Below are 9,005 nucleotides of genomic sequence, written 5' to 3'. Positions count from 1 at the left end.
CACCTAATAATAATAATAATCCCTCCAAAACAAAAAAATTATAAATCGGTCATTTTCAATCCACGACTGTTTGTGGGACACTGCTGTGCGCAATTGGCTGCTGTGTTTCGCCTACAGATATACAATCAATTCACTTTACAGCATATTCTGTGAAGCGCCTTGAGACGACTAGAAGACGTGAAAAGTGCTATATCAAATGCAAGGATTATTATTATCCAGAACAAGGAGGTATAATTTTAAAATTAGAGCTAGGCCAGTTATGAGTGAAAATTAGGTAGTTTTTCACTCAAAGCATAGTGGAAATCTAGAACTCTCACCCCCAAAAAAGCTGTGCATACTGGATCCATTCATATCTTCAAGACTGAGGTGGATAGATATTTGTTAGGTCAGGGTATTAAGGGATTCGGGGAAAGGGCGGGTGATTGGACTTGATGTACAGATCAGCCATGATCTTATAGAATGGTGGAACAGGCTAGACGGGTGGAATAGCCTTGTCCTGTTTCTATGTTTCTAACGTGTCTGGGTATTCAGCAACAAAATGCCCCCAGGAAAGAAAAGCGGTGAGTAATGGGGAGTGGCAGCCTTAGAAAGGAAGGGGGTGGCACACCCAGGGCAGAGAGAGTGCAGGCCAAATGATGGTGGGGAGCCATGGGGATAGGTAGGCATGGCAAAGGAGAGGAGAAGAGCTACTGGGAACAATAACTGTCAAAGGAAGTATAGGGGGTCCTGTGGGTTTAAAGACTGAACAACCATAACAGGGTGAAATTGAGAACCAATTGGATTCATAACGAGGCCTTCTTTAAACCCTTCAAAAAATTCTCTTAAATCTCACTTTTTAGTTTTATTTTTGTAGGGTGTGCCTTTTGATTTTTTGACATCCTTTTAGATTGTGGGGGTGGAATGCTGTGTAAATTATGAGAGTGGGCACACCTGACAAAAAAAGGTCTAATTTTTTTTCCTCTACCAGTTCCATTAATCCCAGATACGGAGAAATGCAGATTGATTGAGAATGATGTAGAACACAACATTAAATGCATTGTAGAACGTGTGCAAATTGGCTGTTGTGTTCACCCTCAAAATACAGTCACGACTTTACAGTCAATCATGTGAAATGCATTAAAGCATCCTCCTGATGTGAAAAATGCTATATCAAAGAAAGGATTTATTATTATTGCCAAGGTACTGATGGTATGGCAACTGGAGGCTTCTGCATATTGGATTCATCACTTTTCTCCTCTGTTTGTCAACTTTCTGCTTCAGTGTTGTAATTCTCCACTTCTGACTTTTGGTGGTGCTATATCTATAGTTGGAAATATAATTCAGAGTATTCACCATAGTTGAGAAATGTAATTACAAAGACATTTTTCAGCGAAGAGAAAGAAAGAACTGAAATTGAAATTAAACAGTAAAGATTTGAGTTTAATTTTTGTGATCTCTATCACTCCAGATACTTGCAAGAAACTATTGCCTTCCCTGAGGAAGTCATTCTGATGTCTAGATCAGCCAGTTTATGCAGGCACTTAGATTAGTAACTGTTTAAGATTTTTTTTGACCCTTGCATTCAACGAAAAGCAAAACTACTGCAGGAAAAAAAATGTGGAACAGTATACAAACATTCATTTCCATTACATAAGACATTATGAATGTCATTAATCAAGAACTTTTCCATAACACATTTTTGGCACCAATAATAGTGTGAGCAGGCCATGAGGCTTTCCTCTGGGTTTTCATTTCAATTAAACATGAACATGCGGCAATATAATCTTAATGTTCATGCTATAGATTTTATAATATTTGATTCAATTCATGAATTGGCATTAAAGCTACACACAGTACAGCGTTCTTATTGCACTGAGGACAGTTGCTTTGTTGGAGGTACCATACTTCGGATGAGATCAAGATGAAGATGATTTCCAATTTGTCCCCTCAGGTAGATGCTTTTTTTAAAAAAAATCCTGCAGTTCTGTATCGAAGAAAAGAAGAAAGTTCTCTTGTTTTCTTGCCAATATTCTTCCTTCATTCAAGCAAGTACACCAAACCCAGTCTAAATTTGGTCATTCATCTCATCGCTTGTTATGGGACATTGCTGGTTCAGATCAGCTGCTATGTTTGCTTATTTAACATTCATTACATTTCCAAAAAGTAACTCATTGTATAAAGCACTTTGGAATGTTGCAACAAGAACAGACTATATGAAAATGCGATGGTTAGTGAACAATATAACAGTTTTCTTAATTTGTGTCTAACATTTTCTGGGTATGAAGAATTAGAGGTTTTTTGATACAAACAGTGAATTTTTAAACAATGTTGCCACCAATATATGTGAGAATGAAGAATCATGCTTTGCGATGGTTTTAAGAAGCAACACAATATTAATAATAATAATCCTTGCATTTGATATAGTAACTTATCACGTCATTGAGACGTCTTAAAGTGCTTCAGGAAACATATTGTAACATGAATTGACTGTGTATTTTGTAGGTGAAATGTGGCAACAAATTGCGCAAGTGTCCCAAAAACAGTCATGGATTAAGTGACCACATTTTTAGGGAGTGGGCTTATTACTCCAGGAAAACATTCTGCAAATCGACTAACAACCGGGTTCCTACTTACTGCTAGGTAAACAGAGGAGTGTGGAGTAACGAAATACGCCTGAAGTTTTAACCAGATGGGAATCGAACCCAGGTCCTCTCGCTTGCAAGGCAAGCTTGATAACCATTATGCTATGGGACTCCAATGATGAAGAACAAACTCAATGTTACTGCTTGGTTATTAAGTTGCATCTAATAGGATTATTCAGTTTTCCATGGTCTTGATTTTTTTTGCTAAAGGCTTGTGGTTATAATGCATCCCTTGGAATACTTTGGATTACTTCAGAAACCACTGTGTGTAACTATCCATGTATACAGCAACACTGTTCAGAATTAGTCAAAGGGTCCATTCAGTGTATTTCTTTCCCTAGGCCTGCACAGAACCAGATTGTGTTAAGAGAAAACAGTTACAGGTGAAGTCAAAGCCAATAATAACATTTAATTACAGTGCATTCCTTAGACAGGAAAACAGTGCCTAAAATACATTAGTGGCCTCTACATTAACGCTCCTACCTTGAAGAGATGTTTATCTCTTAGCCCCCACTTTCTTTAAGGAGCAACAGGTCATTTCTTCTCAACAACTCCTGTAAAATGTTTTGAGGGGGTAACTCCATTTATACAGTTGAAGTGTACAGTTATACTATTTGCTCATTAACAACATTATAATAATCCTTGCATTTCATGTTGAAAGGGAGAATGTTTCAAAACACTTCACAGGATTTACTGTAAAGTGTGGTGTACTTTGTAGGAGAATGGTCCAATCACCTGAGAGTTTTCAGAAAACCATGAAGGAGTGAGTGCAGTGTAACCACTTATGGCAATTTACCACCAGTCGTACAGTGTCAGTTGATGGATGGGATTATCCAGGAGCAGTGCTATTTCACCCGTAAAGTGTGAACACAGCAAATTATCTCAGTGCCTGTCGAGTCAGTTTGACTGCAATCTTTCTCAGTTCATTCTAAGAAACAAGGCATTGGTACACATCAACAACAACAACAACAAGATCATGCCAGTGGTAGATAGGAATCAATGAGTGCTGTACAGTTCTTCACCCTTGTTTTGGTTTGTTCAGTGAGGTCTCAAGTGGCACTTTATAATTTGATAATTTCTCCATCTCAATAATCAGACTCACACACATTTATACTAGAGGGCCTCACTGGAAGCTCATGGTTCAGTAGATTCACTTACCACAGTTTGCCCGCTTCCCCTTTCTACATTGTACCAAAAGTCTGGATAGTGATGAATCTCATCCCATTGTTCATAAAAGGGGAAATGGATGGATGAGATAACATGAGGCTAGTTAATCTTACATAGATTGTGGCAAATCTGCTAGAGACCGTAATAACTGAAAGTGTTCGTGAACATTTGAGTTAATCTGGCATAATCCACGGGGATTTATGAAGGGTAGCTATAGTTATCAATTTGGTGAAAAATGTTTTTAAAAATGGCGAAAACAGTTCTCGCAAGTGTATTCCGAGTGTATAGACCGAGGAAATTGAGCAGATGTTCTATATATAGACTGCCAAAAGCCACTTGATAATGTGTCACCCAACACTTACTGAGAAGATTAAAACTTACAGTATTTAAGGCAAACTGTCCACATGCATAAAAAGGATTTACTGGTGGACAGAAAGCAAATAGAATGTGATTATTTTGACTAAATGTAAGTAGTTCAGCCTCCATACTGATTAATTATTTAAACTTAGGGGCAGTGTAAATGCTATCAAAATTTGCAGATCAGGAAAAGTGGTGAACCATGGGGAGTTAAACAGGATGATAAAGGAGGTAATAAATGTGATAGGGCAGCAAACGTACATATAAATAAATGGGCGGTTTATAATATATAATAATCCTTGCATTTGATATAGTGCCTTATCACCTCTTCGAGATGTCTCACAGCGCTTCACAGAATATACTGTAAAGTGAATTGACTATATATTTTGTGGGTGAAGCATGGCAGCCAATTGCACTCAGCAGTGTCCCACAAATAGTTGTGGATTGAATGACCAATATATTTATTTATTTTTTTAAAGAATTATTAGCCCCGGAAAAGTGATCCGCCAATCGATTAACACCCGGATTCCTGCTTACTGCTAGGTAAACACAGGCGTGTGGAACGAATCAAACCCAGGTCTCTCTCTTGCAAGGCGAGTGCTGTAACCACTGAGCTACAGGACTCCTCTAGGTTTGTGTCATATACTAACTGAAAACAAAAAACAGTACTTAATAGTTAAATAAAACTTCACTGAACATTCAGACTCTTTCCAAATGAGTCACACTCAACCAGCTTCCTGAAACCAAGGGCGTATGTTCCTGTTCGAAATGTCATTTTCCATTAAATATTCAGAAAATGTCCACTTAAGCAGTGATTTCGATAAGTCTCGTGCTATTTGTAGACTAGCAATGTACTGCAAATGTTCAATGGCGGGCTGTTGAAAATAGCGCTGTTCTCTTATTCCTTTTTTTACGTAAAAAAAAGTATCGAAACCCACATAGCAAGATTCCAAAGATTAAAGAGCGTTGTAGAGAAAATGAGAAGTTAAGCAGATACTTTACTTTAGATTTTGCTAACAAGACTAATGTTTCTCACTGAACAAAATACAGGAAAAACAAACTTGTCTTCTGGCCTCCATCCTCTTTCTGTGCCGTGAACTTCCTTGTTTTTATTTTAACGCCACTATTTTTTGGTCTTTGCTCTTTCAAACTTTCCTTCCTCGCACCTCACAGTTTTCCTGCTCCCCACACCTTGACTTTAGGTGGATGAGAAAGATTCCATTGTACTAATTGAAAAGAAAAGGGAGTTTCTCCCAGCATTTGGGCCAACATTCAGATCAATTGGTTATCCTCCTTACGGCGCTTTGTGGGATCCCTGCTAGTGTAAGTCACTGCCATGTTTGTTGACCAAAAAGGTGATGCAATTGCCGGTAATTTTCCGTGAAATGCTTTGAAATGCAACAGGACACTGTTCAAAATACAATTACTACCTTGTGTGTGTTCTGTGGAAGGAATACACTCTAATCAAATGACATTCCCTTCTTCAGTGCCTAAGTTCTGTGGTTTTTGTTCATCTACATCATTACAGAATTCAATGAAAAACTCGGGAAAAATTAATAATTTACAATTGATAATGCTGAAAGTTTACCTGCGCATACTGAAAGTGTACTGTCTACATGAAAATATAAAATGCTGACTATTTGTACTTGCTAAAGATAACAGTTAATTTGCTTTCAGTTTATCAATTACTAGCTTTACCCATTGCAGCTTTGCTTGCAACCAAAGGATCCAATATGGAATGCAGATTGACACACAGACAGACACACAGACAGATATTTCATGTTTAATCTATACTCCTGTGGGAGGACTCCTGTGGGAGGACTCGGCACTTTAAAAATGTAATTTTGTTGTTATTGCCACAGCTTAACTTCATCTGTGTTCTTTGTTTTGTTCCTGCCACTTTGCTATGTGCTGCACAATGCCACAGGGCCACAGTCAGCTGGTGCTGCCACCAGGTGTATCTACAGTGTGTGCATACATATGTAGGTGCTCTGTAACGCACAATGTCACAGCGCCACTTTGACTCGGCGATAACTGCAGCAAAAAACACAAAACTGAAAATAACCCATGCACAGTAGGAGATACCCAAAAACAAATATGCCCATGTCACTCCTAGATGCAAGACCTTTCCAATGAGGTATAAATGATGTCTCTACGTCAATCGGTTATTGAGATCCTTCTTGAAGCGCAGACAGACATTGTTGTTTTATTGGCATAGATAGAAGAAGATAGAAGATGAAAGATAGAAAATAGATTAATATTGTATAATCAGCAAGAAATCATGAAATTTAATTTGAGAACTAATCCACTCTTTGTGAGTGGATTATCTTGCACATCATACACCACTGCAGAGTTTGGTTTAACATGCAAACATTCAGTGATTTGAACCGTTGAAACATTTTTGGGCCCAGCTTTGGCTGCAGGGTGTTAAAAGGGCGTGAACCTATTGCAGGAATTTCAGTTTGAAATACTCACACCCATACTTAAACATAAGCCTAAAACCTGAATACTGTAGTGGCCTAAAGATGTAAAGCAGTGGAGCCAGGTGCAAATTTGCAAAAACTGTTAAAATGCTTTCAGTCGCTCTTTATTTTGGGGAATGTGTGTACTGTAAAGTCTACTGAGACGATTCATGCTTGCAATTCATCTGCTACCGAGACCAAAATGCTATTTGCAGTACACTTCACTTATTTTAACTAGGCCACCAGAAGTCTGATGTGCTTGCAAACTGCTGCTTTACAGTCGTCCTGTGTTTCAGCACTTGCAAACAGCATAGAAAATCCTTTGACTGTGAATGAACTGTTTCAGGTTTGTTTCAGAAGATACCTGGTGATTTCAGAAATATTTGTCATAGTTCAGGGAAGTGGACATTTAATTTCAACAATGCAATCTGCCTTATTGATTCTTTTTGGGGGTGAATTGTCCTGTAAAAATTAAATTACGTTGGACAATTCAGCCTGTGAATTATTTGGGGATGTTTTGATGATGTAATAAGGCGCTATATCAAATGCAAGGATTATATTTCTGTACACCCAGGGACTCTCAAACTAATGGAAGCAGAAATAGAAAATGATGGCAAACAGAATACATATTGCTGTGGTGCTCTGCATAATTAGAGCTCTCATATGCTGTACAAAATGCCCACCCGTCCTATTCTCTTCTCCTTTTCCCCTCTATTTGTTTCTCCCTTATGTATCCATCAAGCTTCTGTTAAATATATAATATAAAACTCAGAAGACAAGAGAGGTTGGCCCATGGAGTGCAGTATTATGTTTAATTTTATTCCTTTTTATGCACAATTTGCAATGTTTGTAGTCACAGTATTGCCATTTTGAGGTATAAATTTGAAGTTGAGCATACCAGAATACCTATAGTACTTCCTATGTTATTTTAGCATCTAACAAGGAAATGCATATGTTGCACCTCTGTTTCTAAGAGAACAGGAAATGGTAAGCAGCAGCTGAAGAAAGAAAAAAAAAGCCACATCCTGAAAGCATAGTTCAATCTGTATAAGGGGAGCGACCATTCTATTAAATGACGTCTATTAAATGCAGCTGCTGTTTAACAAGTACGCTTGGTTTCAAACCCTTATTGCAGAGCAACGGATCCAGGCAACATTTCAAAATTGCACAGGTTTACTTTGTGGTATCTTTGGATTATTAAGGGAGTTCCTATTAGTGCACTGGAACACGAAGCACTGGTTATCGCATTTGTACATTCACTATTAAAGTGAATATTTGAGGAAGCTTTGCAGTCCAGTGTAGCCCATCCTCATATCCCCTCCAGTACTCCTGCAGTGGATGCAGCTCTATATATTGAAGATCTCGTAGTGTTCTGTACTTTAGGGTTCTACTGTTCGATGAGCAGGATTGAAAGGCATTTGCTGAGTTCAATGGCCTTTTTTTTAAATGTACCACGAGGACCAGATTGTGGATTTTATAAATATTAATGTATGGGTCTTCCTTTACCAAAATGTGTTTTATTAAAAATGTAGATTGTTCAAACGAAACTAGTCAATGGTAGATATTGATTCAATGCAGGACTTTACTACATGCACAGTGGTGGTAGGATTTATGTTGTAACCAGCTGGTGGATGTTGCATGTTTAGAACTTTTCTGCCAAAACATTGTGATCAGTATCTGTGAAGCAGCAGGCAAATGTCACAGTATTTCCCCATTATTCTAAGTTTCTGCCTCTCTGTAATCAACAACATTAATACTTGTAGATCACAGAATAGGATTTCTTAACTTTAGTGCTGGAGTGTAAGTGTATTATAAAGCTCATTCGCAGCCAACCACATCTAAAGTTTAATGCTGAAAATCAGTAATGCTGAAGTGATTATGATCAAGAGCCTAATTTATAATTCCTGATTACATTTTCCAGCAGCTGATGAGACGTGTGAGCATAAATGCATATGTGGAGCTCCATAAGCACTGAATGCTGGTTAGTTTATTTTTAAAAAAATTATAGGCTTTTAAGTCCCATTTTTGTAAAGAGACTGAATTGATTTGCAGTGTTTATTTATTCTGCAGAGGTGCAAATGGATTTCCTTGTTGAAACCCCTGCTCAAAGTAACATGGGCAGATTTGGCAATTGGGTTGGAAAAGTGCAGAATAAACAAATACATGTTTCATTGCAACTGTAGCAACACTTGACACTTGACAAAGTGACACTTCTCGTTCATGTTCCAGCTCTGTTAAATCTTGGATTCCTTCAATTAACAGTTACAAATACCTTTGTTTACTTATAATGAATTATGGATTTACAGGAAAGGATGATTGATATGCATCCTTTGCTGTCAACTGCTTATTCTGTCTTTTACCGACTTGTTAGTCAACCCAGTGTGCAAGAAGCAAAGAC

Source organism: Callorhinchus milii, unplaced genomic scaffold (genome assembly GCF_018977255.1).
Source record: "Callorhinchus milii isolate IMCB2004 unplaced genomic scaffold, IMCB_Cmil_1.0 Scaffold26, whole genome shotgun sequence".
Lineage (NCBI taxonomy): Eukaryota > Metazoa > Chordata > Chondrichthyes > Chimaeriformes > Callorhinchidae > Callorhinchus > Callorhinchus milii.
This window is presented reverse-complemented; position numbering follows the sequence as displayed.